The sequence below is a fragment of the Oncorhynchus masou genome, chromosome 5 (genome assembly GCF_036934945.1).
Source record: "Oncorhynchus masou masou isolate Uvic2021 chromosome 5, UVic_Omas_1.1, whole genome shotgun sequence".
In the NCBI taxonomy this organism is placed as follows: domain Eukaryota; kingdom Metazoa; phylum Chordata; class Actinopteri; order Salmoniformes; family Salmonidae; genus Oncorhynchus; species Oncorhynchus masou.
In genome coordinates this window covers 58,326,159-58,353,714 of record NC_088216.1, presented here as the reverse complement: position 1 = coordinate 58,353,714, position 27,556 = coordinate 58,326,159, and the positions used below count along the sequence as shown (strand labels likewise).

Genomic DNA, 27,556 nt, shown 5'->3' with positions numbered 1-27,556 from the left:
ACACACACACACACACACACACACACACATCTAATAGTCAGAGGAGGAGGTCCTGGCTTCCCCAGTGATTTTACTCATGCACCTCTACTGGTTGCATTCGATGCAACAACAGCCCACGTGGTGGAAAAAAGGTGTTCGCGAGGAATGTCCAGGATATTTTGGTATCTCATTTGTTACGCTGATGAAGATAGTTGTGTCTGGATCCACGTTCAATATAATATCCCTAGCAAATTGATGGTTATTATATGTTGTTTTTGATTTACAGCAGGGTCTCGTTAGATTTAACAGAGAAAGCATCGAGGTAATGAGTTCATGTTTCATTATGCTTTTGTAGAATAAAAAATATGAGCTGGCGCACACCCAGAAAAATTATTTTGTGTGGAGGTGCTGACTAATGGCGAATAAACTATAAACTATAAAAATAAAGAGTCGCACACTCCATATGTAAACTCCCAGTAATTTATTGGGTCTTTACGTTTCGGCATCACTGTGCTTTCTTCACTGACCCTGAAGAAGGCACAGTTTATATGTTTTTGTGCATCGGATTCTCCTGTGTGCACTTGTGTAGGGTTGCGCAACACCTGAATTATTCTGCATATATTGACAACAAATTATATAGCCTAGTGGGTTCATTCACTATATGATCTGGTAATGAAATAACATGACAAATTCATTTTGTTTTCCATGTTTCACAGGCAATTTTAAACAACACAAGGGGCCTGAAGAAGCCTACTTGAACTTGAATTTGGAACTCTGGAATAGGCCTACCTATTTGGTGCTTGGAAACTTATTGTACTTGTTATAATTAAGTTCTCCTGTTCCTTTCTAATTTACCTGTGATTTCTTTTCCAATCCGTTTTTGTGAGAGATGTGGCCAATGTGGCCACTTTCGTTTGTTTCCTACAGCTTCAGTTGAAGGGTGTTGCAATTCTGTTGCTGTAAAACCAAGTGTGGTTATTATGAGGTCGTGCAGTTAATCTAATGTTGGCTTCAACTTGACATTCCATACGAATCCTTCCATTAGAAAAGGAACCTGATTTTTGGTCACTTTCTCATTAAAACAGCGATGGTGAGATTCAAATGGTGATATTAATGCTACCACTATTCATGGAACTATTCATGTCCCTGTGTCGGCCACATAGGCTACAGAAATATTGCCGTGCATGCATCGAATTTATTTAGTCAGGCAAGTCCACATTATTCTCACACATTTTAGAATGTAATAATAATTATATAAATTACTCAATTGTATAACATTGAGGTCCTTGAAAATGACAATTAGGTACTTGAAAAAGTCCCTGAAAGTCCTTGAATTAGACTTGCCAATGTCTGTATGAACTCTGCTTAATGATGTATAGTCCTAGACCTATGTTGTTGTATAGCTGGAGTTATGGGCCAATTTACATATATTCACTTTTATCCCTCTAAGTACACGTGGAACTGCATGAAAATACTTTTTATTTTTGTTTCAAACCATTTAAAAATATGTATCCCAATGTCACACATTGGCCCCATTATTTATAGACCCATATACAGTATACTGTCCACAGCAGCACGTGTATGGGAGTGAAAGGTGAGAGCAGACATAACCCATGCCTTATTAATCCTAGCGCTCCTACACACACGAACACGTCACTGCACAGCTATTTCCAGGTCTCTTCAGAGATGTTCGATCGGGTTCAAGTCCGGCCTGTAGCTGGGCCACTCAAGGACATTCAGAAACTTGTCCCGAAGCCATTCCTGCTTTGTCTTGGCTGTGTGCTTAGGAATGTTGTTCTGTTGGAAGGTGAACCTTCACCCCAGTCTGAGGTCCTGAGCACTCTGGAGCAGGTTTTCATCAAGGAACTCTCTGTACTTTGCTCTGTTCATCTTTCCCTCGGTCCTGGCTAGTCTCCCAGTACCTGCCTCCTTAAAACATCCCCACAGCATGATGCTGCCACCACTATGCTTCACCGTAGGGATGGTGCCAGGTTTCCTCCAGATGTGACACTTAGTATTCAGGCTAAAGAGTTGGTTTCATCAGGACAGAGAATCTTGTTTCTCATGGTCTGAGAGTCTTTAGGTGCCTTTCGGCAAACTCCAAGCGGGCTGTCATGTGCCATTCACTGAGGAGTGGGTTCAGTCTGGCCACTCTTCCATAAAGGTCTGATTGGTGGAGTGCTGCAGAGATAGTTGTCCTTTTGGAATGTTCTCCCATCTCCAGAAACTCCATCGGGTTCTTGGTCACCTCCCTCACCAAAGCCTTTCTCCCCCGATTGCTCAGTTTGGCCGGGCGGCCAGTTCTAGGAAGAGTCTTGGTGGCTCCAAACTACTTACATTTAAGAATGATTGAGGCCACTGTGTTCTAGGGGACCTTCAATACAGAAGTTTTTTGGTAACCCTCCCCATTTCTTTGCCTCGACACAATCCTATGTCGGAGCTCTACGGACAATTCCTGGTTTCTGCTCTGACATGCATTGTTAACTGTGGGACCTTACATAGAAAGGTATGTGCCTTTCCAAATCATGTCCAATCAATTGAATTTACTCCAAGACTACAATCAAGTTGTAGAAACATCTCAAGGATTATCAATGGAAATAGGATGCACCTGAGCTCAATTTTGAGTCTCATAGCAAAGGGTCTGAATACTTATGTAAATAAGGTATTTCAATTTTAAATGTAATACTGTCACGTTCTGACCTTTATTTCCTTTGTTTTGTCATTATTTAGTATGGTCAGGGCGTGAGTTGGGGTGGGCAGTCTATGTTTGTTTTTCTATGATTTGGGTATTTCTATGTTTCGGGCCTAGTATGGTTCTCAATCAGAGGCAGGTGTCATTAGTTGTCTCTGATTGAGAATCATACTTAGGTAGCCTGGGTTTCACTGTGTTTGTGGGTGATTGTTCCTGTCTCTGTGTTTGCACCAGATAGTGCGGTTTTGGTTTTTTCACATTTCTTGTTTTGTTAGTTTATTCATGTATAGTGTCTATATTAAAGAACCATGAATAACCACCACGCTGCGTTTTGGTCCGCCTCTCCTTCAAGTAAAGAAAACCGTTACAAATACATTTCCAAAAATATCTTAAAACCTGTTTTCGCTTTGTCATTATGCTGTATTGTGTGTAGATTGATGATACTTTTAAAAATGTATTTCATCGATTTCAGAATAAGGTAGTAACGTAACAAAATGTGGAATATGTGAAGGGGTCTGAATACTTTCCGAAGGCACTGTAAGTAAAACAAAACAATACAATGCACTACAAAAGTGGTTGCTTTTGAAAGTGTGTTTTATGTGTGATGCACAAATGCTCCGGTGTTTATATTTTAGTAGTGGTTTTTGAACGAATTGCAAAAATCACTGAATTTGGTCCCAATAGTTTATATATAACCCCCCAGGGCCCCCTGTCCACTTGACACAATTTCACACACCTACGCACTGCCAAGCCCCTGTCAACCACACACATCATGATTATGCAATACAACCTGCATCCTTATTGACGGACCCCCGAGCTGGGATGTCGGGCAGGGGGGCTCAGTGTGTTTGTTTACACAAGGTCATACAATCAGGACCCCAGCTCTTGGGCGAGTGGAGGGGTTTGGACTCTGAGTTGGACCCCTTCCATACAGTACTATGCATACACACACCTCCCCCCACACACATAAACATACACACCCCTCCCCGTAAACATAGTTACACAAACACACACAACGAGCTCTGTGCCCCACCTGCCTGCTCCACATAGCAGCTGGCCAGGTTCTCTAGCCACATCCTACTGGGATCAAAAGTAATGAGGTATTCACATGCCTCTCGGTAACGGGAGTCAGAGAGAGAAAAGGGGGGGGGGGGTGTCTGTCTGTCTGGGAGGGGCCCTAATTCATCACTGCCTTTAATATCATCGCCTCTCCATATCACTGTATCGAGTATATCTGCCTGGATTTCTATCCTTCTTGCATCTTCACCTGTTGCATCTCATCCACTGGTGCCTCCTTCTCATCTTCTTATATCCTCCAAATCAGCTGTGTCCAATCTTAGTATTTTCTCCTGTAGAGCCCAGAACAATGAAGAGGCTGTGTGTGGAGAGCGCTCACAGCCTACACACAGTTCAACCAGCTCCCAACTCCTCCACTACTTAGCCCTCTCACAGAGATACAGATGGAGACACAGATGCACAGGAACTCACATGCTGCCCACACTTGTCACAAACAATGATAAACAGACGCACACATTCTCTACACAAACAGCTAAAACAGATGGAACTATAATAAGGTACCAGACTCAGAGTCCACATTCACACACTTTCACATGTGGAATTGCATTTCCACATGTGAAAAACATGTATATGTCAAAATCACATTTGCCATTTCACATGTAAAAAAAACTTCATGTGAAAATCTGAATTTCACATGGGAAAACTGAAATCTGTTTTACTTCATTTTTACCAGCATTTCACTTGTGCGTCTAAAGGCGACAAAACTGTACTTCACACACACAAATTCATGCAAGGCTCTCCCTCGCCTTCCCTTTGGCAAATCTGACCATAAGTATATCCTACTGATTCCTGCTTGTAAGCAAATGCTCAAACAGGAATTACCAGTGACGTGCACAATAGGGAAGTGGTCCGATGCTAAGCTACAGGATTGTTTCGCTAGCACAGACTGGAATATGTTCCAGGATTCATTAATAAGTGCATCGACGACGCCATCCCCACAGTGCCTGTATGCACATATCCCAACCAGAAGCCATGAATTACAGGCAACATCTGCAGCTAAAGGCTAGAGCTTCTGCTTTCAAGGAGCTGAACACTAATCCGTACATTTATAAGAATCCTGCTATGACCTCAGATGAACCATCAAACAGGCAAAGCGTCAATACAGGACTAAGACCGAATCCTACTACGCCGGCTCTGACCCGCATCGGATTTGTCAGGGGTTGCAAACTATCATGGATTACAAAGGGAAACCCAGCCGCAAGCTGCCCAGTGACATAATCCTACCAGACAAGCTAAATGAGAGCACCAGCTCTTCTGGATGACTGTGTGATCTTGCTCTCAGTAGCCAATGTGAGTAAGACCTTAAAACAGGTTAACATTCACAAGGCTGCAGGGCTGGACACAATACCTATAATGCGTACTCAGAGCATGTGCTGACCAGCTGGCAAGTGTCTTCACTGACATTTTCAACCTCTCTCTGAACCTGTCTGTAATACCTACAGCTGAAGTCAGATGTTTTCATACACTTAGGCTGGAGTCATTAAAACTCGTTTTTCAACCACTCCACAAATTTCTTGTAAACAAACTATAGTTTTGGCAAGTCGTTAATTAAGGACATCTACTTTGTGCATGACACAAGTCATTTTTCCAACAATTGTTTATAGACAGATTATTTCACTTATAATTCATTGTATCACAATTCCAATGGGTCAGAAGTTAACATACACTAAGTTGACTGTGCCTTTAAACAGCTTGGAAAATTCCCAAATTATATGTCATGGCTTTAGAAGCTTTAAATAGGCTAATTGACATAATATGAGTCAATTGGAGGTTTACCTGTGAATGTATTTCAAGGCCGACCTTCAAACTCAGTGCCTCTTTGCTTGACATCATGGGAAAATCAAAAGAAATCAGCCAAGACCTCAGAAAAATTATTGTAGACCTCCACAAGTCTGGTTCATCCTTGGGAGCAATTTCCAAACACCTGAAAGTACGATGTTCATCCGTTCAAACAATAGTACGCAAGTATAAGCACCATGATACCACACAGCCGCCATACCGCTCAGGAAGGAGATGCGTTCTGTCTCCTAGAGATGAATGTACTTTGGTGCGAAAAGTGCAAATCAATCCCAGAACAACAGCAAAGGACCTTATGAAGATGCTGGAAGAATCAGGTACAAAAGTATCTATATCCACTTGTAAACGAGTCCTATATCGACATAACCTGAAAGGCCGCTCAGCACGGAAGAAGCCACTGCTCCAAAACCGCCATAAAAAAGCCAGACGACGGTTTGCAACTGCACATGGGGACAAAGATCATACTTTTTTGGAGAAATGTTCTCTGGTCTGATTAAACAAAAACGGAACTGTTTGGCCATAATGACCATCTTTATGTTTGGAGGAAAAAGGGAGACGCTTGCAAGCCGAAGAGCACCATGCCAACCGTGAAGTACGTGGGTGGCAGGGTGGAGGGACTGGTGCACGTCACAAATAGATGGCATCATGAGGTAGGAAAATTAGGTGGAAATATTGAAGCAACATCTCAAGACATCAGTCAGGAAGTTAAAGCTTGGTCGCAAATGGGTCTTCCAAATGGACAATGACCCCAAGCATACTTCCAAAGTTGTGGCAAATAGCTTAAGGACAACAAAGTCAAGGTATTGGAATGCTCCTCACAAAGCCCTGGTGTTTTGTCCTATAGAAAATGTGTGGGCACAACTAAAAAAGTGTGTGCGTTCAAGGAGGCCTACAAACCTGATTCAGTTACATGTTCGCTTGTTTCATCAAGGGAACATATGGAGAGGGAGGAAATAGAGATGGACAGGGAGGGATTAAATAGTATGATAAATATTCATATACAACAGCATGAGGAATGATAATCTGTTTTGCACAAATCTAAACATGGTCAATAAATCTGTAATCCTTGTTCGTCACATGAGCTCTGGCTTTGATAAATGACTGATGTGATGGAGGGTTAATTTTGTTAACAAAAAAAATATTAATCAAACATCTATTTTTAAGGCAAAATGGACCCAGAAAAAAACTAGAACTAAAGAAACATTATTATTTATTTCAGTTGACTAAAATAAGAAGAGAAAAAATGTGTTCAGCAGTGGGAAGGACGGGTCACACCAGGCAAACACAGCCTACATCAGCTGGTAAGCTGCGGTTGAGCAATCGATCAGTGTGGGCAGAGCAGCAGACAGGCTGAGCCTGTGCATGTGACTCTTGCTTCACCTAACTATCTCACCACCAGCTTTCTAGTTAGCTACCATTTGCCTGGTTAAAAAACACATGCTGCTTTACAAAATTAGAAACAATAGCAGTACTGAGTTTAATAATAAAACAACAGTCTAGCTATGATTATCTCTCCCTTGAGTAGGCTATAGAAAAGTAGGCTGTCTTTGAATATGTAATCTCATACAACCCTCACGCTTTTCCCACTGCATTTCATATACATGTGCTGTAGCCAACGTAGCCAAGTCTCCCCAAAGCTTGGTCGCAAATGGCTCTTCCAAGTGGACAATGACCCCAAGCATACTTCCAAAGTTGTGGCAAAATGGCTTAAGGACAACAAAGTCAAGGTATTGGAGTAGTCATCACAAAGCCCTGACCTCAATCCTATAGAAAATTTGTGGGCAGAACTGAAAAAGGGTGTGCGAGCAAGGAGGCCTACAAACCTGACTCAGTTACACCAGCTCTGTCAGGAGGAATTGGCCAAAATTCACCCAACTTATTGTGGGAAGATTGTGGAAGGCTCCCCAAAACGTTTGACCCAAGTTAAACAATTTAAAGGCAACGCTACCAAATACTAATTAAGTGTATGTAAACTTCTGACCCACTGGGAATGTGTTGAAAGAAATAAAATCTGAAATAAATCATTCTCTCTACTATTATTCTGACGTTTCACATTGTTAAAATAAAGTGGTGATCCTAACTGACCTAAGACATGGAATATTTACTAGGATTAAATGTCAGGAATTGTGAAAAACTGAGTTTAAATGTATTTGGCAAAGGTGTATGTAAACTTCCGACTTCAACTGTACATGTTTCAAGCAGACCATCATAGTTCCTGTGCCCAAGAACGCCAAGGTAACCTGTCTAAATGAATATTGCCCTGTAGCACTCACATCTGTATCCATGACATTCGTTGAAAGGCTGGTCATGGCTCATATCAACACCATCATCCCAGACACCCTGGACTCAGTCCAGTTCGCTTACCGCCCCAACAGATCCACAGAGGACATATTATCTGTTGCATTCCACATTGCCCTCTCCCACCTGGACAAGAGGAACCCTGTTCACTGACTACAGCTCAGCGTTCACACCATCATTATGTTTGCTGATGACACAATGGTGGTAGGCCTGATCACCGACAACGACGAGACAGCGTATAGGGAGAAGGTCAGTGACCTGATAGTGTGGTGCCAGGACAACAACCTCTCTCTCAACATCATCAAGACAAAAGAGCTGATCGTGGACTACAGGAATCAAAGAGAAAAGCACGTCCCCTTCGAACGGGCCATAGTGGTGCAGCTCAAGAGCTTCAAGTTCCTCGGTGTCCACATCATTAAGGAATTAACATGGTCCGCTCACACCAACACAGTTGTGAAGAAAGCACAACAATGCATCTTCCCCCTCTGGAGGCTGAAAAGATTTGTCATGGTAGTTCAGATCCTCAAAAAGTTATACCATTGACAGCATCTTGACTGGCTGCATCACCATGTGGTATGGCATCTGCTTGGCATCTGACAGCAAGCGTTACAGAGGGTAGTGCATAAGGCCCAGTTCATCACTGAGGCTGAGCTCCTTGCTATCCAAGACTTCTATACCAGACGGTGTCAGAGGAAGGCCCTAACAATTGCAAAATACTCCAACCACCCAAGTCATAGACTGTTCTCTCTGTTACCATATGGCAAGTGGTCCCGAAGTCTGGAACCATCAGGAAACTAAACAGCTTGTGACCCCCAAGCCATAAGACTGCTAAATAGTTTACCAAATAGCTACCCGGACTATCTACATTGACCCTTTTTGCGCTAACTATTTTGACTCATCACATTCGCTGATGCTACTGTTTATTATCTATCCAATTATCTAGTCACTTTACCCCTACCTACAGTATATGTACATATCTACCTCAATTACCTCGTAACCCTGAAAATCATCTCGGTACTGGTACCCCGTGTTTAGCCAAGTTATTGTTACTCATTGTGTATTTATTCCTCGTGTTATTTTTTTTTTAATTATTTTTTTCTCTCTGCATTGTTTGGAAGGACCCTTAAGTTAGCATTTTACTGTTAGTCTACACCTGTTGTTTACGAAGCATGTAACTGATTCAAATCATAATAAAATTGTATCTATCACATTTGAAAAAATCTAATTTGCAGGTTCATATGTAAGAAAACTCCATATGTAATTATCTAATTAGCAGTTTCATATGTGCAAAACTTTCACGTGATTGTTTTTCACATGTGAACTTACAATACCACATGGAAAATCAAATGTTCAGTTTCACATGTAAGAAAACTTCCCCATATACCCCAATGTTTGTGAACAAAGTACATCTAAACACTGTATAGCCTAAAAACATGGTTAGAAATATAATATAATTATATAAAAATCATAAATGGTCAGTCCTTGAATCCATAGCGCACTTTATAGATTTGAGAGTGGTTTCATTTCTCCAGCCCCATCTCTTAGATTTTTACTGAAACTGTGGCGGAGAAGACACTTTGTTAATGTTTCAATTAAGGATAGCTGCTTTTAACATGTTTAGTAATAGTGTTATTGTATGGTGCAATCCTCTAGTGAGTGAGTTACTTTTGTGCCATTAATATTAAGCAAAACGTCTGAAGTCGAGAACAAAATTCTTAGTACTACAAACAAGAATGATATTGAAATTTAAACATGAACCCAAAAGTATTGATAGCAAAACAAAATATTGCAAGAAAATAATTGTTCAATGCGAGAACAAATTAATTGTAGATGGATGCAAAAATGGTTCTTTCAGTGATTTTTTTATTTTTCTGATAATGCAATTAAATAAAATGCCTCCCTCTTTCTTGCAATTTTCCTATCTTTGGTTGTTACCCTGGCCTTTGCGTTCGCTGCCTTTTTTCCAGTTACAAGTTTCAACATATTCATTCCAGCAACATAACACAGAGGCATCCCACTGCAGATTTGCCTTTGAAGCTAAGAAGGGGTGGTCCTGGTCAGCCCTGGATGGGAAACCAGACGTAGCTGGAAGTAATGCAAAATAAGTGTGAGGTAAAAATAAGTCACGTGGGGGGCAAAACATTTACGAGGGAAAAACCCGTGTGAAAAATGTACATATGAAACATCACACGTGTCTGAAAACCACATGTGAAAAAATAGAATATTTCAAACAGGGATGATTCCAAAGTGTCTCTCCTCGCTCATTGCTATGCAAATCCACTGGTGGACTACATACCTTGTGGTAAATGAACTGGACCTTCTGTTCCTTCTTTCACTCTGGGCCCAGTCGGAACCACTCTGTGTCTCTTTTACCTCCTCTTTAACTCTGCGTGTGGTCTGCAAGAAAGGACAGAACACTCAACACATTAGCTCTGTGGTTAATGTGGTGTGACATGAATTTTTGTACCCTGTCAAACAAATGTTTCACCTACTAAATTACATTATTTACAATGTGATTGTTTTTGTGGTTTTAATAAACAGCATTGAAAAGAATGCAACACTTTTTTTCTTAATTTGAACAGACTCCAATATTGACACAATATACTGTACTGCATGCTTTAGAAGCTGGATGGGTGTAGGGGAGAGGAGGGGGAGAGCCTTGGAGAGAGAAGGAAAGAGAAAAACAACATTTCTTCTAACCCGAAAGCTTCTTCTCTGTCTTGCCTCTCTAAGAAACTTGAGCTCTCTCTGGTATTTTTCCCAAGGGGTTGTCTCCAGACGTGCGGCTCGACGACTGAGCTTGTGTGAGACAGCACAGGCTCTGATCTATAAAGATAGCCTACACAGATTAGATTTATACAGAGGAGAGACATAAAGCAAACACTTGCTGGCAGTTTATAAAGGTAAAACCTCGTTATCAAGCTTTGAAATTGAACATTGCATATGTGACTATTGATGTGTTCTGTGTATTACCTATATGCATTCCATACGCATAGGCCAACATATGGTAGAAAGTCCTAGCAGGTCTAGCCACAATATTTCTATGCACTATAGCTCTCTCAAGCAGCCCTCCGGACATTAATGAGCTCCATATGACCCAGAGTGCCAGAGTGAGAGAGTTATGAAAACAGTAAAACTCCTACAAGGCACGTGTATTACAGGATGTCACATGGAGCTCAAACGCAGGGCTACTGCTGACAAAAACCAAAGACCTTACAGTATTGCAAAACTTTCAAAGTTGAAAAGCACTACCAGGTATGCCCACGTACATACACGCGCGCGCACACACACACACACACACACACACACACACACACACACACACACACACACACACACACACACACACACACACACACACACACACACACACACACACACACACACACACACACACACACACACACACACAGAAACACACAGAAACACACACACACACACACAGAAACACACACACACACACACCACAGAACCGGTCCAAAGAAAACAAGGGAGAGAAAGACAAACACTAGACGGAGAGACATTAGGGAGTTCTATCAGCTCACATGGAAATACTCAACTGCAGTACTTGAAGGCTGAGGCTGCATTAACACACTGTAAACACAGCCAGGGCCAGGAAATACAGTGCCTTCAGAAAGTATTCACACATTCCACATTTTATTGTGTTTCAGCCTGAATTTAAAATGGAGTAAATAGAGATTTTGTGTCACTGACCTACACAGAATACCAGGAGTAAAAATGTGCTTAACATTTTTTCAGTGTGCAATAATAGTGTTTAACATGATTTTTAAATGACTTGCCCTCTCTGTACCCCACACACACACTTATATGTAAGGTCCTTCAGTTGAGCAGTGAATTTCAAGCACAGATTCAACCACAAAGACCAGAGAGGTTTTCCAATGGTTCGCAAAGAAGGGCACCTATTGGTAGAATGTTTTAAACAAACAGACATTGAATATCCCTTTGAGCATTGCGCAGTATTAATTACACTTTGGATGGTGTATCAATACACCAAGTCACTAAAAAGATACAGGCGTCCTTCCAAAGTCAGTTGTCAAAGAGGAAGGAAACCGCTCAGGGATTTCACAATGAGGCCAATGGTGATTTTTAAAAAGCTACAGAGTTTATAAGCATTAAACTTTCAAATAGCTCTTTGTTGACTGTTGCTGGGTGCTATTGTCCTCTATTAGCTCAGGACTGTACCCTACCTGCCCTAAGCTCTCTCCTGGCCCCTTACACTAAGTCTGAATTTGTCCTGCTAGGTGACCTAAACTGGGACATGCTTAAACCACCTGACCATGTCCTAAAGCAATGGGACTCCCTAAATCTTTCTCAGATTATTACCAATCCCACAAGCAATGACTCCAAATACCCAGAAAAGGCTACTCTCCTCGATGTTATCCTCACAAATAATTCTGATAGGTATCAGTCTGGTGTTTTCTGTAATGATCTTAGTGATCACTGTTTTACAGGCTGTGATTGTAATGGCTGCTCAGTGAAACGACCTGTCCTGATTTGTCATAGACAGTTGCTAAAAAACTTTAATGAGCATGCTTTCCTTCATGAACTGGCCTCTGTAAAATGGTATAGAATCAGCTTGATCCCCTTTGTCGAAGACGCTTAGACCTTCGTTTTTTGATATTTTTCAGTGGTTTTGTTAACAAACACGTCCCCATAAAGAAAATTAGATTTAAAAACAGGTTCAGCCCCTGGTTTGACCGTGATCTTGCAGAGTTACTCCACCTCAAGTATTGCATTTGGCAAAAGGCTCGGCACACACATACTCAGAATGACTACCTCTCATTCAGGCAAATGAGAAATAAGTGCACTCAGGCTATGTGGAAGGCCAAAGTTAGTTACTTTAAGGAGCAGTTCCCTCCCTGTGGGTCTAACCCCAAGAAGTTCTGGGAAACGGTTAAAGACCTGGAGAATAAACCCTCCTCCTCACAGCTGCTCATGTCCCTTCATTTTGATGATGTGGTTGTTACTGACAAGAAGCATATGGCTGAGCTCTTTAACCACCACTTCATTGAGTCAGGATTCCTGTTTAACTCAGTCATGCCTACTTGTCCATCCAACATGTCCTCATCTCCCACCCCTTCTAATGCGACTATCTCCGATGCTTCTCCCTCTGTTTCCCCTGCCCCACTACAAAGTTTCTCCCTGCAGGCAGTCACTGAGTCCGGGGTGCTAAAGGAGCACCTTAAACAGATGTTTTAGACCCTTTCTTCTTTAAGGTTGCTGCTCTTTGAAGAAATTAACATTTTGTCCTGAATACAAAGCATTATAAATGACTTAAATGTAAATCTAAATGTATTTGGGGCAAATCCAACAACACATCACTGAGTACCACTTTTTATATTTCAAAGCATGGTGGTGGCTGCATCATGTGATGGGTATGCTTGTCATTGGCAAAGAATAGGGAGTTTTTTGGGATAGACCTCAGCACAGGCAAAATCCTATAGGAAAACTTGGTTCAGTCTGCTTTCCAACAGACAGTGGGAGACAAATTCACCTTTCAGCAGGACAATAATCTATAACACAAGGCCAAATATACACCAGAGTTGCTTACCATGTTGATTGTGAGTTACAGTTTTGACTTGAATCGTCTATGGCAAGACTTAAAAATGGCTGTCTAGCAATGATCAAAAACTAACTTGACAGAGAATAATGGGCAAATATTGTAGAATGCAGGTGTGCACGCTCTTAAACAATTTTCTCTATTTTACTAGACAAGTCAGTAAAGAACAAATTCTTATTTACAATGACAGCCTAAAACGGCCAAACCCGGACGATGCTGGGCCAATTGTGTGCCTCCCAATCAGTTGTGATTACAGCCTGGATTTGAACCAGGGTGTCTGTAATGACTCCTCTAGCATTGCAATGCAGTGCCTTAGACCACTGTGCCAGTCAGGAGCACCAGAAAGACTCACAGCTACAATTGCTGCCAAATGTGATTCTAATATGCATTGACCCAGTGAGTTGAATACTTATCTAACCAAGATATATTAGCTTTTTATCCCTCCCCCACACAATTATTTCTTCTTCCACTTTGACAGCATTTTATATAGATAGTTGGCAAAAAAAACTACCATACACTGTTTTGATGTGTTAAGTCATTGGACTGGATTCACTTCTGAAAAGTGCAAGCTGTCCTGTTTGGTTGCAAAGGTCATGAGCACAGTGTGTTCTGATTCTGTCCTGTGGCCTCCACACTCATTCTGAATGACTATTCCACGTTCCCTCTGAGGCACACACACTCCTCTGTTCTGCCTCCAGGAAAATGGGGTAAACATAATCTGTTAGTCACAGTCAATAGCAGAAATCCTTCCTGTGGTTGGCTGGAGAGAAGCATACGAAGCATGTTGTTGTGTTATCTGTTATTCCAGTTCCCTTGCATCTCTCTCTCTCTGTGTGTGTGTGTGTGTATTCTCCTGAAATTTGCAATGCTCCAATAAAGCCAATCATCCAATAAACCCCATGACGTTGAGTGAGTTAGTCCGTTCACATAGAGTACACTTAATCAGGGATTGCATGTAGCTACACAAACACACACAAACACATACAAACACACACCTACATAGTCTACAGCTGCTCGCATTGCCACCAAAACACGCTACACCATTTCCACAAAAATATACTCCCTCACACATTCAATTCGTCAATGGTACTGGCTAGAGTTGAAAATGAAGCAAAGCAGTGTGGGAGGGTATTACCTTTGAGTAGCCTAGTAGATTGATTTATTAAGCCATTTAGTAGGACAAATGGGACATTCTGAAGTAACAGAGTAGGAGTCTGAAGCAAACCTGTTAGGTGACTGAAGGGAATTCTTTAGAAGTGTGTGGGGGTATAAGAGCAGTAGATTGACTAATTGAGTCAATAATTTGACAATTGTGAAGCAACAGAGTAGGACAGAGGGAAGTATGAATGGGAGTATGTATGTTAACAGTTGGACTGTTATTAACAAACCGGTGCAGTGTGTCGTGACGTGACTATCATTAATGTGATGACGGTTATTTTATCAAATCAGTTAACTATGTTTAATTATTACGTGATTATATTAATCATGTAACAATTAACTCATTAGCAATCTTGGGGCACCATGGAAAAAGGTTGTTTTATGAGTTACCATTTCCCAAATTAACTCAAGAATATATCAGAATATATCGTTATCATACCAGTCATTCATTAATCATTTTTATCTCATTTCAGTCTTATTCTGAATGTTGTTGACTTCAAATAACCACGAATGCTAATCTAAATGATGATTTAGCGATACAAAAATTGGCTTCATTATTTATTTACTAACTAAATACTCACACAGAAATACATAAACACACACACACACACAGACTTTTTCTACTATATTATTGACTGTATGTTTGTTTATTCCATGTGTAACTCTGTGTTGTTGTATGTGTCGAACTGCTTTGCTTTATCTTGGCCAGGTCGCAGTTGCAAATGAGAACTTGTTCTCAACTAGCCTACCTGGTTAAATAATGGTGAAAAAAATAAAATAAATAAACACACAATATACGTTGAATTGATTACTAACATAATGCAATGAAAAGTCCATAGTGGACTAACCTGATATGATGCCTTCTTTCACAATGAAAGGGAGAGGCAAGATCAAGAGAGCAGGAAAGACAAAGAGGGAACTCATTGTACATACAAGTGGAAAATACGCTTATCGTAAAGATGGATATTTAGCATCCTAACAATCGCTCATTCGGATTTAGAAATGAAACACATATTTATGCTTGTCTGTCTTTGTCGTCTCTCTGCAGAAATCACCTGGTCCGTCTATGGGGAGTCAGTTCGATAGAAGTCTCTGGTTAGGTAAGTCTCTGGCTGTCCACTAGAGGTCACAATATCCTCAGTTGTAGCAGGCTTCTTTGTCTATGAGTGTTCGTTAGACTAGATACATCAGAAATGTACCAATGGTCGTTTGCTGAGATCTTCCTGGTGTCTTTGGTCAAAGTTCTAGACTACTTTACATTACCCAGCTGTAGACTGAGAATGTTTGGTATAGTCTTCACCTTCACTTGTTGAGAGTTTGAGGGCCTTGCCATTTGTAATGTATTTAGCTTGCGCTGCACATATTCTGTTCTGGTAGAGTCTAACCATTCGTCTTGGAGGGCAGTTCCATTACATTGCCACAATGTCTGTGCTCACATGGGCGTGGTTACTGACTTGGCAAAACGTTTCTATGAAAAGCAAAACGTTTCTATGAGTCGCTGGAACCTGCAAAATTTGGAAGGCAAAAATCACACTTCATCTTCTCACAAATAGTTTCATATTTAATCATGTAAGTTTTACAACATTTATATGTAAATCTGATAACTGGGACTTATACATTTGTAGAGTTACAGCTATTTAGTTATACTGTCCATAATGATATCACAAAACAATAAACTTTTGACAGGACTTATTGTTTGGATCCCCACCAACCATTTCCCACATTCTTTATGTTGGAAATATTGTTTCATTATCCACTTTTGGATGTAGGCGTTTTGGCAGCAGATTCTCTCTCTACACACAAGGGATTTTTGTCTTCTCCATACTGCAGGTCCAGAGAGAGAAAGTTTACGACCGGTTGTTAAAGTCATAAAACCGGCCCACTCCCCCCGGACTACATCATATATAGTTTTGGCTAAATCGAGTTGGTCCTGTAGAAAACTATTTTGTTGAAGAGTTTGTGCTAGTTCATCGTCATAGGGTTTTGCAATTACTTTTAATTGTTCCGTTTTCAAACGCAGTTCCTCGGCTAGCAGAATGTTTTCATTTTCTGCTTTTGTCATTAGTTGCTTGGTTCTCTCCACCTATCCATTGATAATCAGCCATTCCTTGCACATGCTTCTGCTGAGCACTACGGTACTTGATAGATGCCAACCTCTGATGGCGATACATCAGTGCTAACCTGGAGAGCGCCTGCGCCCGATGGTTGATTTTGGAGAGCATTTGTATCGCTGTTGAGGTCAGTGATCAATCCTTTTATGGGTGAGGGTTCACTAACTAACGGGGGACTTGGAACCACCCCCTCTGATATATTTTTTTCAAAGTTTCGAGTTTGAGTCGCTGGAACCTGCAAAAACGATTTAAATATATTTAAAGACGTTAATGAACCATCAATACTGGATCAATGATGTGGGAGTTGAATGTGAATGAATTTGCAAAATCAAATTTAAATGATTAATCAATGTTAATGATCAATCCTACCTGTATAGGCTATCTAGGAAATACACTTGAATTAACCTAAAAGCATTGCTGCATCTAGGTTAATGTGAAAAAGTTTAAAATGTCTCATAAATTAAATGTGACACCGATATCCAATCAGTTAAGATTGTTTGGATATCCTAAATGTAACCGTTGTTTACAAATGTGAGAGTATGGTTGCTGTCACATGAAATAAATACTGGTGATTCTTTACCACCAGGGGTCACTTATTCCTGAGGGCTGAAACCACATGGGATTCTCGCGAAGGTGGGGCTTCTGTCAATACCGGATTAGTACTTTGGGAGATGGCCTCATGAGCTTGCAAATTTAATTGATTAATCAATTGTAAATGATAAATTAAACCTGTATAGGCTATTTGGGAATTCAACTTTAATTAACCTGAAAGCGTAGTATCTAGGTTAATGTGAAAAAGTTAAAATTGCCTCATTGGTTGGACAAATAAATGTGGATATTATTCAAAAGATCCACCTGAAAGTATTTGTGGGGCTATTTAACTTCCTTCTTAAATTGAATGAGCCACCGATATCTAATCAGTTGAAATTTTTTGGATATTGTACCCGTAACCCCTTGTTAAAAACGTGAGCATATGGTTGCTGTAACATGAAATTAATTATTTTTAAAAACAATCTGCAAATTCTTCACTCCCACTGGTAGCTGGCTGGCTATCTTTGATTCTCACCCAGGAGCGAGAGTCATGACAAGTGTGTACAAGATAGTGTTATGGCCCTATAAAATCTGCTTTGCGGAGAACACAGACGGAATCCAAAAATCTAGACATTAAAATGGAATTCAACAATATTCAAAAATTTATGGAACTTCTTTGGAAATCAACTAAATGTATTGAACTAATAATTTGCCTAAGTTAATCATAAGACATGAACAAAATGCATCAGTGATTTCACAGGGAGGACGGCTCATAATAATATAGGCTGGAATGGAGTGAATAGAATGGTATAGAATGTGTTTGATGAGTTCAGTACCATTCCATTAATTCCGTTCTAGTCATTATTATGAGCCCGTCCTCCCCAATTAAGGTGCCACCAACCTCCTGTGAGTGATTCATATTTTCTTGAAACTTTCTGAAACGGCACAGGAATGCCCCTGCTGTATGTGTGTGAGTGTGCGTGTGTGTGTGTGTGTGTGTTGAGCGTGTATGTCTACACTTTGGGTAGCCGTAATGATAACCATCTTCTGGTAGAAAAAGGAAAGGCTTTCCCAAAAACCTTCTCAAGGAAATGTTAACTACAAAGTAGCCTATGCCTAACTAGCAGAATGATATCATGATTATTTGCACCAATCCAGTGGCCATTTGTTTTTGCAAACTCTGCAATCCCACGAGGGTTACAGAAACATTGTTAAGCTAACCAAACGACATCAGGCTGGTGCGCACTTAAATTAAAGGGTAACTACACCCCAAAATAAATGATGCGGTTGAGGCATTGTTGTGTACTTCGAACATCCAATTTAGTTTTTTTATTATATACAAAAAAAGTGTGATTTTGAGAGTAAAAACCTGAAAACAAATGGGAAAAACAGAATATTGGAAAAACAAAACTGAGCAAAACTTAATTTGGGAAAAACAAACAAATCAAACAAAAAATGTGATTTAATAGGGCCCTATAGTGTGAATGAGTAAGCGAATTTGTGCATGCATGCAAGAGTAAGTCAGTGAGTGTGTGCTTGTGAGTCTGTGTTTGGGTTGACCCCTGGGCAATGGCCTTTCAGGCTGCATACTCTACATTCCTGGTAGGCTCATCCTGAGGAGCGGACACGTGGGCTGCTGTGTGTTCCCAGACCTGGTGGTGACAGGAGGGCTCTGGAGCCCCCTCACTGGAGCACGCCTCACACACACTGACACGGCCTGAACCACTACTGACATTCAATCATGAACACCCCATACTACACAAATACACCTCTCACTAAGTATGCTTCTCGCCTAGCTAATTCTTTAACATGTCATCCCTTTGGGATCCTTGTTACATGGCTTGTTCCACTAATTCATTATCTCCCTCTGAACTCAGTCACACACACCACTCTGGTTTCTCACAGGAGGCCTTGGGTCCATCTTCAATGTTCTAGGCACGTAACAGTAGTTATTGTGATCTGGCTAGAAGGTAAGAGAGAGAGGAGGGAAAATCTCGGCTGTGGTCAATATGTACTGTTACATCCACCTCTAGTCCTTTTCTGGTCTGCCCTATGGTGTTGGGTCTATCTTTGGAAACCCAAGTGGGCCTGGCCCATGTATAGCTTTGCCCCAGCCTGAGCACCCTCTGATTCCACTATGGGTCAACCAGAGTGCATCTGCTTTCACTAACGTTTCAGACTCACTTCAACATGCATGGAGTTCTTCGTGACAACAGTCACGTGTGAAAGACACGAAATAGGTCACCATCGAGTCGTGTCATACTGTTTCAATGTCTAGCCAAAATGGATACCAAAGTGAACACTGGATCCTCACTGAGCTCCAATGTCACACTGCTGTCACCCTGAGTAATGGCCCCATGGCTCCATGCAACAGCCCATGCCACTAATGTTCCAGGGCCAGATCAGTCAACTACCACCCGCACTCACTGTATGACAAAGGCTGTGTGAGGATGTATCCTTGAGAATCAGTGTGTGTGTGTTTGTGTGTGTGTGTGTGTGTGTGTGTGTGTGTGTGTGTGTGTGTGTGTGTGTGTGTGTGTGTGTGTGTGTGTGTGTCCATGAGTGTGTGTGAAATGCAGAGATGTCATATGCAGGGAAGCAAGTAGAGGAAATTAATATTTCCTTTCAGGGTTTGGCAAAAAAAGTGAGTGAATTATCACGTGAATCAATGACTTCAGTTGACTGATAAAGTGAGCATTTGTAGTGGAACTTTATAACAGCAGACAGACACTGCAGTCAAAGTTAATACAGTGTAACTCCATCTCAACTTCCTTCTAATAATGGCAGGCAGTGCACAGCAATTCTGCATGGGAATCAAGCAAGTTCAGACCTGCAGGTTGCAGAGAGCGAGTGGCTTGCTTCCCAGGGTATGGAAGGAGAGGGGGAGGGGGAAGACAAGGGATTAACAAGTTAGTGAGTCTCCTAAAATAGTTTTTGTCAGCTTTTCTCAGACCTTGCAACACGTTCCTCAGACCAAGGTCACAATCCTGACATTTCACTGCTAGGAAAAACGGCATCACCAAGGCAACACGTGGGCGGACCGGAAAACCGACCTACTGACTTGGCAGACCCTTCATGGAAGGTATGGGACTATATGAGCAAATAGGAGGGTAAAAATATCTGAACAACTAAATATAGCCACCCTTTTAAGTAGCACTTGAAATACAGAACCAGTCAAAAGTTTGGACACACCTACTCATTCAGGGTTTTTTATTTTTACTATTTTCTACATTGTAGAATAATAGTGAAGACATCAAATCTATGAAATAACACATATGGAATCATGTAGTAACCAAAAAAGTGTTAAACAAATCAAAAACTATTTAATATTTGAGATTCTTCAAAGTAGCCACCATTTGCCTTGATTGCAGCTTTGCACACTCTTGGCATTATCTCAACCAGCTTCATGAGGAATGTTTTTCCAACAGTCTTGAAGGAGTTCCCACATATGCTGAACACTTGCTAGCTGATTTTTCCTTCACTCTCATCCCAAACCATCTCAATTGGGTTGAGGTCAAGTGATTGTGGAGGCCAGGTCATCTGATGCAGCACTCCATCACTCTCCTTATTGGTAAAATGGTCCTTACACAGCCTGGAGGTGTGTTTTGGGTCATTGTTCTGTTGAAAAACAAATGATAGTCCCACTAAGTGCAAACCATATGGGATGGCATATCGCCAATGAATGCTGTTGTAGCCATGATGGTTAAGTGTGCCTTGAATTCAAAATAAATCACTGACAGTGTCACCTGCAAAGCACCATCACACCTCCTTCTACATGCTTCATGGTGGGAACCACACATCCGTTCACCCATTCTGCGTCTCAAAGACACAGCGGTTGGAACCAAAAATCTCAAATTTGGTCTCAAGGACAGATTTCCACCAGTCTAATGTCCATTGCTTGTGTTTCTTGGCCCAAGCAAGTCTCTTCTTATTATTGGTGTCCTTTAGTGTGGTTTCTTTTCAGCAATTTGAACACGAAGGCCTGATTCATGCAGTCTCCTCTGAACAGTTGATGTTAAGATGTGTATGTTACTTGAACTCTGAAACATTTATTTGGGCTGCAATCTGAGGTGTAGTTAACTCCAATGAACTGATCCTCTGCAGCAGAGGTAACTCTGGGTCGTCCTTTCCTCATGAGAGCCAGTTTCATCATAGCGCTTGATGCTTTTTGCGACTGCACTTGAAGAAACTTTAAAAGTTCTTAATTTTCCGCATTAACTGACCTTCATGTCTTAAAATAATGATGGACTCTAATTTCTCTTTGCTTTTTGAGCTGTTCTTGCCATAACATGGACTTGGTCTTTTACCAAATAGGGCTATCTTCTGTATACCACCCCTACCTTGTCACAACACAACTGATGTCTTTACTACTATTCTACAATATAAAAAATAGTAAAAATAAAAACCCTGGAATGAGTAGGTGTGTCCAATCTTTTGACTGGTACTGTAAATCTGACAGTCTACGGAAGAGTGCTGGTGTGTGTGTGGCAATGTGTGCTACAGGCCAGGGCTTCTTCAATAAAACAACATTCTGCAACTTTTGCCCCTAGAACTTGAGCAAGACGAGTAAACATCACTCAAACAACTTCAGTTTTACATGGAAACTGAACAGTGAATTATTCACAGAGGCCAGGGTTCTGACAGCCTGAGCCTGAGACTCAGCGTCTTAGCCTCAGCTATGTGGATATAACATACAGGAAGTAATAAAGGAACCAAGTATGAATAGTCATTGATTCGATTGGTATATCATATATCGGTAATTGCTTTGGTACAATAGTGTGGTATTGTATTGGTATTATTGTCTAATGTCACTGACACTAAGTTAGCTGCTGAGTGTAGTGTATATGTACTGTACACAATGGCCTTATGCATGTGGGTGGTAGTTTAGCATACTTTCTGTAGCGAGTATGTCAGTATGTTCTGCCTATAGGTGAGTAAGCATTCACCTGAGCAGGTGAGTATCAGATATGAGATTTTCAACCACATCACACAAAGGGTCTGTATGTGTTTATGGGTGTTTGAGAAATATGTATGTGTGCATAAGTGTGTGTGTGTGTGTGTTAGGTGAACCACTTTGTAAATATGCATGATTGTAAGTGGGCACAAAGATGAGCTATAGTCCAGTTTGTGTGAGTGTATATGTACTTTATTAACGTTAATAAGTGTAAATATGTATGTGTGTGAGTGGGTTGCAGTGGGAGGCTGTGTGTGTGTGTGTGTGTGTGTGTGTGTGTGTGTGTGTGTGTGTGTGTGTGTGTGTGTGTGTGTGTGTGTGTGTGTGTGTGTGTGTGTGTGTGTGTGTGTGTGTGTGTGATATAGAGAGAGGGGGCCATTGGGATTTCCCTGTAGACTACTCATACATCTCCCTGTGGGGAACACTACTGACACCTGTGTGTGTTAGTCCCATGCAATGTACTGCAGTGCTTCACTGGTCCTGCACATAAAGAGGGGTGCATGTGTTTTTGCAGAGCTCAATGAGAGATTAAAGCACCCTGCACTCTTAGAAAAAGGCTTCCAAAAGGGTTCTTTGGTTGTCCCCATAGGAGATCCCTTTGTGGTTCCAGGTACTGTAGAAACCTTTTTGGTTCCAGATATAACTATTTTGGGTTCCATGTAGAACCCTCTGTGGAAAGTGTATTAGTTTCTTTTCAGTTTCTCTTAACACTCATGAAAAAGAGGAAGATGACATTGGCGTTTCTGAGTCAACATGTTTTTTTCTACTTGCACAAACACACACACACACACACACACACACACACACACACACACACACACACACACACACACACACACACACACACACACACACACACACACACACACACACACACACACACACACACACACACACACACACACACACACACTGCCCTGTGTCAATAAGGGTCAATATGTACCTCTCAATGTGGTGATAAAGTCAAGCCTCATCACTTACCTCTTCACACATACAATCTCTCATCCCCTCCCTCCCCTGCTCTCCTCCTTCTCTCCCATACTCTCTCTATCATCACAGACACCCTCCTACTCCTCTCTGAGTCTCTCTGCTGCAGTCTGGAAATTTCCAAGTAGAGTGCTGCAGTGTCTAGGCAGGGAACGAGGGAAGGAGAGGGAAAGAGCGAGAGAGAGATAAAGTGGGTGAAGGATAAAACTGCTACCTGACATAGAGCATGGCTAACCTGAGCTGCTTTTGTGAAGGACGCAGTCACGAAGCTTGTGTCTCATCAGTTTCCCCAGCACACAGTGGAAAACTACCCACACAGAGAGAAAGAGAGAGAAATAGAAAAGGGTAGAGAGTCACCGTGTACTACACACAAACACACTCACAATGTCAGACATGCCCACAGAACTCGATATCCACCATTTCTAAAAACTGACCCAAACTTATACAGCATGTGTACACAGTGAAATTACACAATCTGAACTGAGAACCAGAACTGAAATGGTAGCCTGAACTGAGCCACTAGAATAGGGAGTTCTCCTCCATGTTAAAAATAAGGTCATGTATTCTAGGCCATCGTTCCCATTCATGTCCCTTACATTCTCTGATCCCACATGAAAATGTTTTGATAATCCTGTATAATAAGAGCCTTTCGACATCGACACACATGAGGAGCTCATCTCTAGAAATGCCTGGGAGCCAGAATAGAATGGAGAAGGATTTCTGCCCACATAACAGGGCTCTCTTCCCAACCTCAACCCACAGTCCCAGCCTCAGCCCTAGTCTCAGCCCACAGCCTCAGCCTTAGCCCACCACCCCAACCCCAGGTTCAGCTACATGCTCAGCCTCAGCCCTAGTCTCAGCCTACAGCCCCCACCTCTGCCTTAGCCCATAGCCCCAACCCAGGTTCAGCTCCATGCTCAGCCTCAGCACATTCTCAGCCCTAGCCTCAGTCTCTAGCCAGGGAAACTGAACTGCAGTAAAACCATAGACAGTCTCACATTTCAGAGCAATAACAATACAACATACTGGCATAAAACAGCTAATGATGGCTACAGAGCCATGCTGTCCAGCACTAAATCTAACTCTCTCTCTGTGTGTGTGTGTGTGTGTGTCAGCCTTATCGGGTTCAAGTCCGGGCTCTGGCTGGGCCACTCAAGGACATTCAGAGACTTGTCCTGAAGCCACTCCTGAGTTGTCTTGATTGTGTGCTTAGGGTCGGTGTCCTGTTGGAATGTGAACCTTAGCCCCAGTCTGAGGTCCTGAGTGCTCTGGAGCAGGTTTTCATCAAGGATCTCTCAGTACTTTGCTCCGGTCATCTTTGCCTCGATCCTGACTATTCTCCCAGTCCCTGCCACTGAAAAACATTCCCACAGCATGATGCTGCCACTACCTTGCTTCACCTTACAGATGGTGCCAGGGCTCTTCCAGACGTGATGCTTTTCATTCAGGCCAAAGAGTTCAATATTGGTTTCATCAGACCAGAAAATCTTGTTTCTCACGGTCTGAGAGTTTTATGGTGCCGTTTGGCAAACTCCAAGAGGACTGTCATGTGTTTTTTTTACTGAGGAGTGGTTTCCGTCGGGTAACTCTACCATAAAGGCCTGATTTGTGGAGTCTGAGACTGTTGTACTTCTGGAAGGTTGTCCCATCTCCACAGAGAAACTCTAGAGCTCTGTCAGAGTGACTATCAGGTTCTTTGTCACCTACCTGACTAAGACCCTTCTACACTGATTGCTCAGTTTTGCTGGGCAGCCAGCTCTAGGAAGAGTCTTGGTGGTTCTAATATTCTTCCATTTAAGAATGATGGGGGCCACTGTGTTATTGGGGACCTTCAATGCTGCAGAAATGTTTCGGTACCCTTCCCCATATCTGTGCCTTGACACAATTCTATCTTGTAGCTCTATGGACAATTCCTTCCACCTCATGAAAAGCATACACCTTATGTAGAAATGTGTGTGCCTTTCCAAATTATGTCCAATCAATTGAATTTACCACAGGTGGACTCCAATCAAGTTGTAGAAACATCTCAAGGATGATCAGTGGATCAGTGGCTCTCCAATCAGGAATTTTAAATTTAAATAATAATTGTGTCCTTCGTGTCCTTTCGTCAAAGAATCCTCCATTTGCAGCAATTACAGCCTTGCAGACCTTTTGCATTCCAGTTGTCAATTTGTTGAGTTAATCTGAAGAGATTTCACCCCATGCTTCCTGAAGCACATACCACAAGTTGGATTGGCTTGATGGGCACTTCTTACGTACCATACGGTCAAGCTGCTCCCACAACAGCTCAATAGGGTTGAGATCAGGTGACTGTGCTGGCCACTCCATTATAGACAGAATACTAGCTGACTGCTTCTTCCCTAAATAATTATTGCATAGTTTGGAGCTGTGCTTTGGGTCATTGTCCTGGTGTAGGAGGAAATTGGTTCCAATTAAGTGCGGTCCACAGGGTATGGCATGGCGTTGCAAAATGGAGTGATAGCCTTCCTTCTTCCCCCAAAGCACCCTCAGACCATCACATTGCCTCCACCACTCTTGACAGATGGCGTCAAGCACTCCTCCAGCATCTTTTCATTTTTTTTGCGTCTCACGAATGTTCTTCTTTGTGATCCGAACACCTCAAACTTCATCTGTCCATAACACTTTTTTCCAATCTTCCTCTGTCCAGTGTCTGTGTTCTTTTGCCCATCTCAATCTTTTCTTTTTATTGGCCAGTCTGAGATATGTCTTTTTCTTTGCAACTCTGCCTAGAAGGCCAGCATCCCGGAGTCGCCTCTTCACTGTTGTCATTGAGTGAGTTGACGACTTGCTTCTCAAACTAGACACTCTAATGTACTTGTCCTCTTGCTCAATTGTGCACCGGGGCCTCCCACTCTTTCTATTCTGGTTAGAGGCAGTTTGCGCTGTTCTGTGAAGGGAGTAGTACACAGCGTTGTATGAGATCGTCAGTTTCTTGGCAATTTCTCGCATGGAATAGCCTTCATTTCTCAGAACAAGAATAGACTGACGAGTTTCAGAATATTTTATTTTCTTTCTAGCCATTCTGAGCCTGTAATCAAACCCACAAATGCTGATGCTGCAGATACTCAACTAGTCTAAAGGTCAGTTTTATTGCTTCTTTAATCAGAACAACCGTTTTCAGCTGTGCTAACATAATTGCAAAAGGTTTTCTAATGAACCTTTTAAAATTATAAACTTGGATTAGCTAACACAACGTGCCATTGGAGCACAGGAGTGATGTTTGCTGATAATGGGCCTCTGTACACCTATGTAGATATTCCATAAAAGGTCTGCCATTTCAAGCGACAGTAGTCATTTACAACATGAACAATATCTACACTGTATTTCTGATCAATTTGATGTTATTTTAACTGGACAAAAATGTGCTTGTCTTTCAAAAACAAGGACATTTCTAAGTGACCCCAAACTTTTTAACAGTAGTTTATATTTGTAAAAAAATTATAAAAAAAACAGTTTTTATTGTGTGTCAATTGCTGAGGCTTTTACGTAACAAAATGTGGAAAAAGTCAAGGGGTCTGAATACTTTCGGAAGGCACAGTATGTACACTCCAGAGGGACATACAGATGGAGTAGAAAATCACAAGAACTGGAACAGCCATCTCCAGACATGGGGGGGAAAGGAACAGATGAACTATTAATGAGAAGAGAAACATTTAAAGATTCTGAAAGCGGGAGGGAGGGTGGACTAGAACCTTCAGTTGGAGTGCTAAAAACAGTTGGAGAGTTTAATAGGAGAAAAAGAGAAGCAGAGGTAGTGCCAGAGAATGAGAGTATGCTGACTGGGAGAGGACAGCTTAAATATAGCCATGCCACTACCTCCACAGAGAGAGGGGGAGGGAGCGGGAAAGGGAGCGAGCGAAGTAGAATAAGCCACAGCCTTACCGCTGAAAGAGTAGAAATAGTTTCTGTATGTCATCGCCTGATCATGATCAGTGACAACATCCCCTTCTTTCCAGTTACCACGATCCAACAACGACAACAGTTGCCTCCATCTCTCCCTGTATAAAAGCCCCCCACCCTTCTTCTCTGTACTAATAATAGTCTAGACAGCCTCAGTGAGTCATGGTAGTGAGATGTATCTAATCCTCTCTTCTTTTCCCTTTGCTTCTCATCCAGTTCCTGCTCAGTTCCCGCTCCCTCTATCGCCTTACAGCCAGTGCCCAGCAGTGGTGGCGCCACTAGGAATGTGTCATGAGTGTATATGTCTCTGTGTGTATGGTTAGAGCTGTAATGAGTATTGTAATCAGAATGTGAAATTAACATTGGCTGGTGGATGTCCAAATTTGTCCAGCCAATCAAATTTTTTACAAGCCACATTTCTTTCAGAAAAAAATCATAATGAAAATGTATCACACACACACATATTTTTT

At 41.7% G+C, this 27,556-nt stretch overlaps 1 long non-coding RNA gene across 1 annotated transcript; it reads right to left on the bottom strand.

The window, feature by feature from the left end:
- Window positions 1-21: 21 nt before the first annotated feature.
- LOC135539950 (uncharacterized) lies at window positions 22-27,556 on the bottom strand. Its single transcript, XR_010455683.1, has 4 exons — window positions 27,069-27,556; window positions 10,544-10,669; window positions 10,140-10,240; window positions 22-9,928 (listed from the first exon to the last, which is right to left on the bottom strand). It is a non-coding gene; the product is annotated as an uncharacterized LOC135539950 (long non-coding RNA).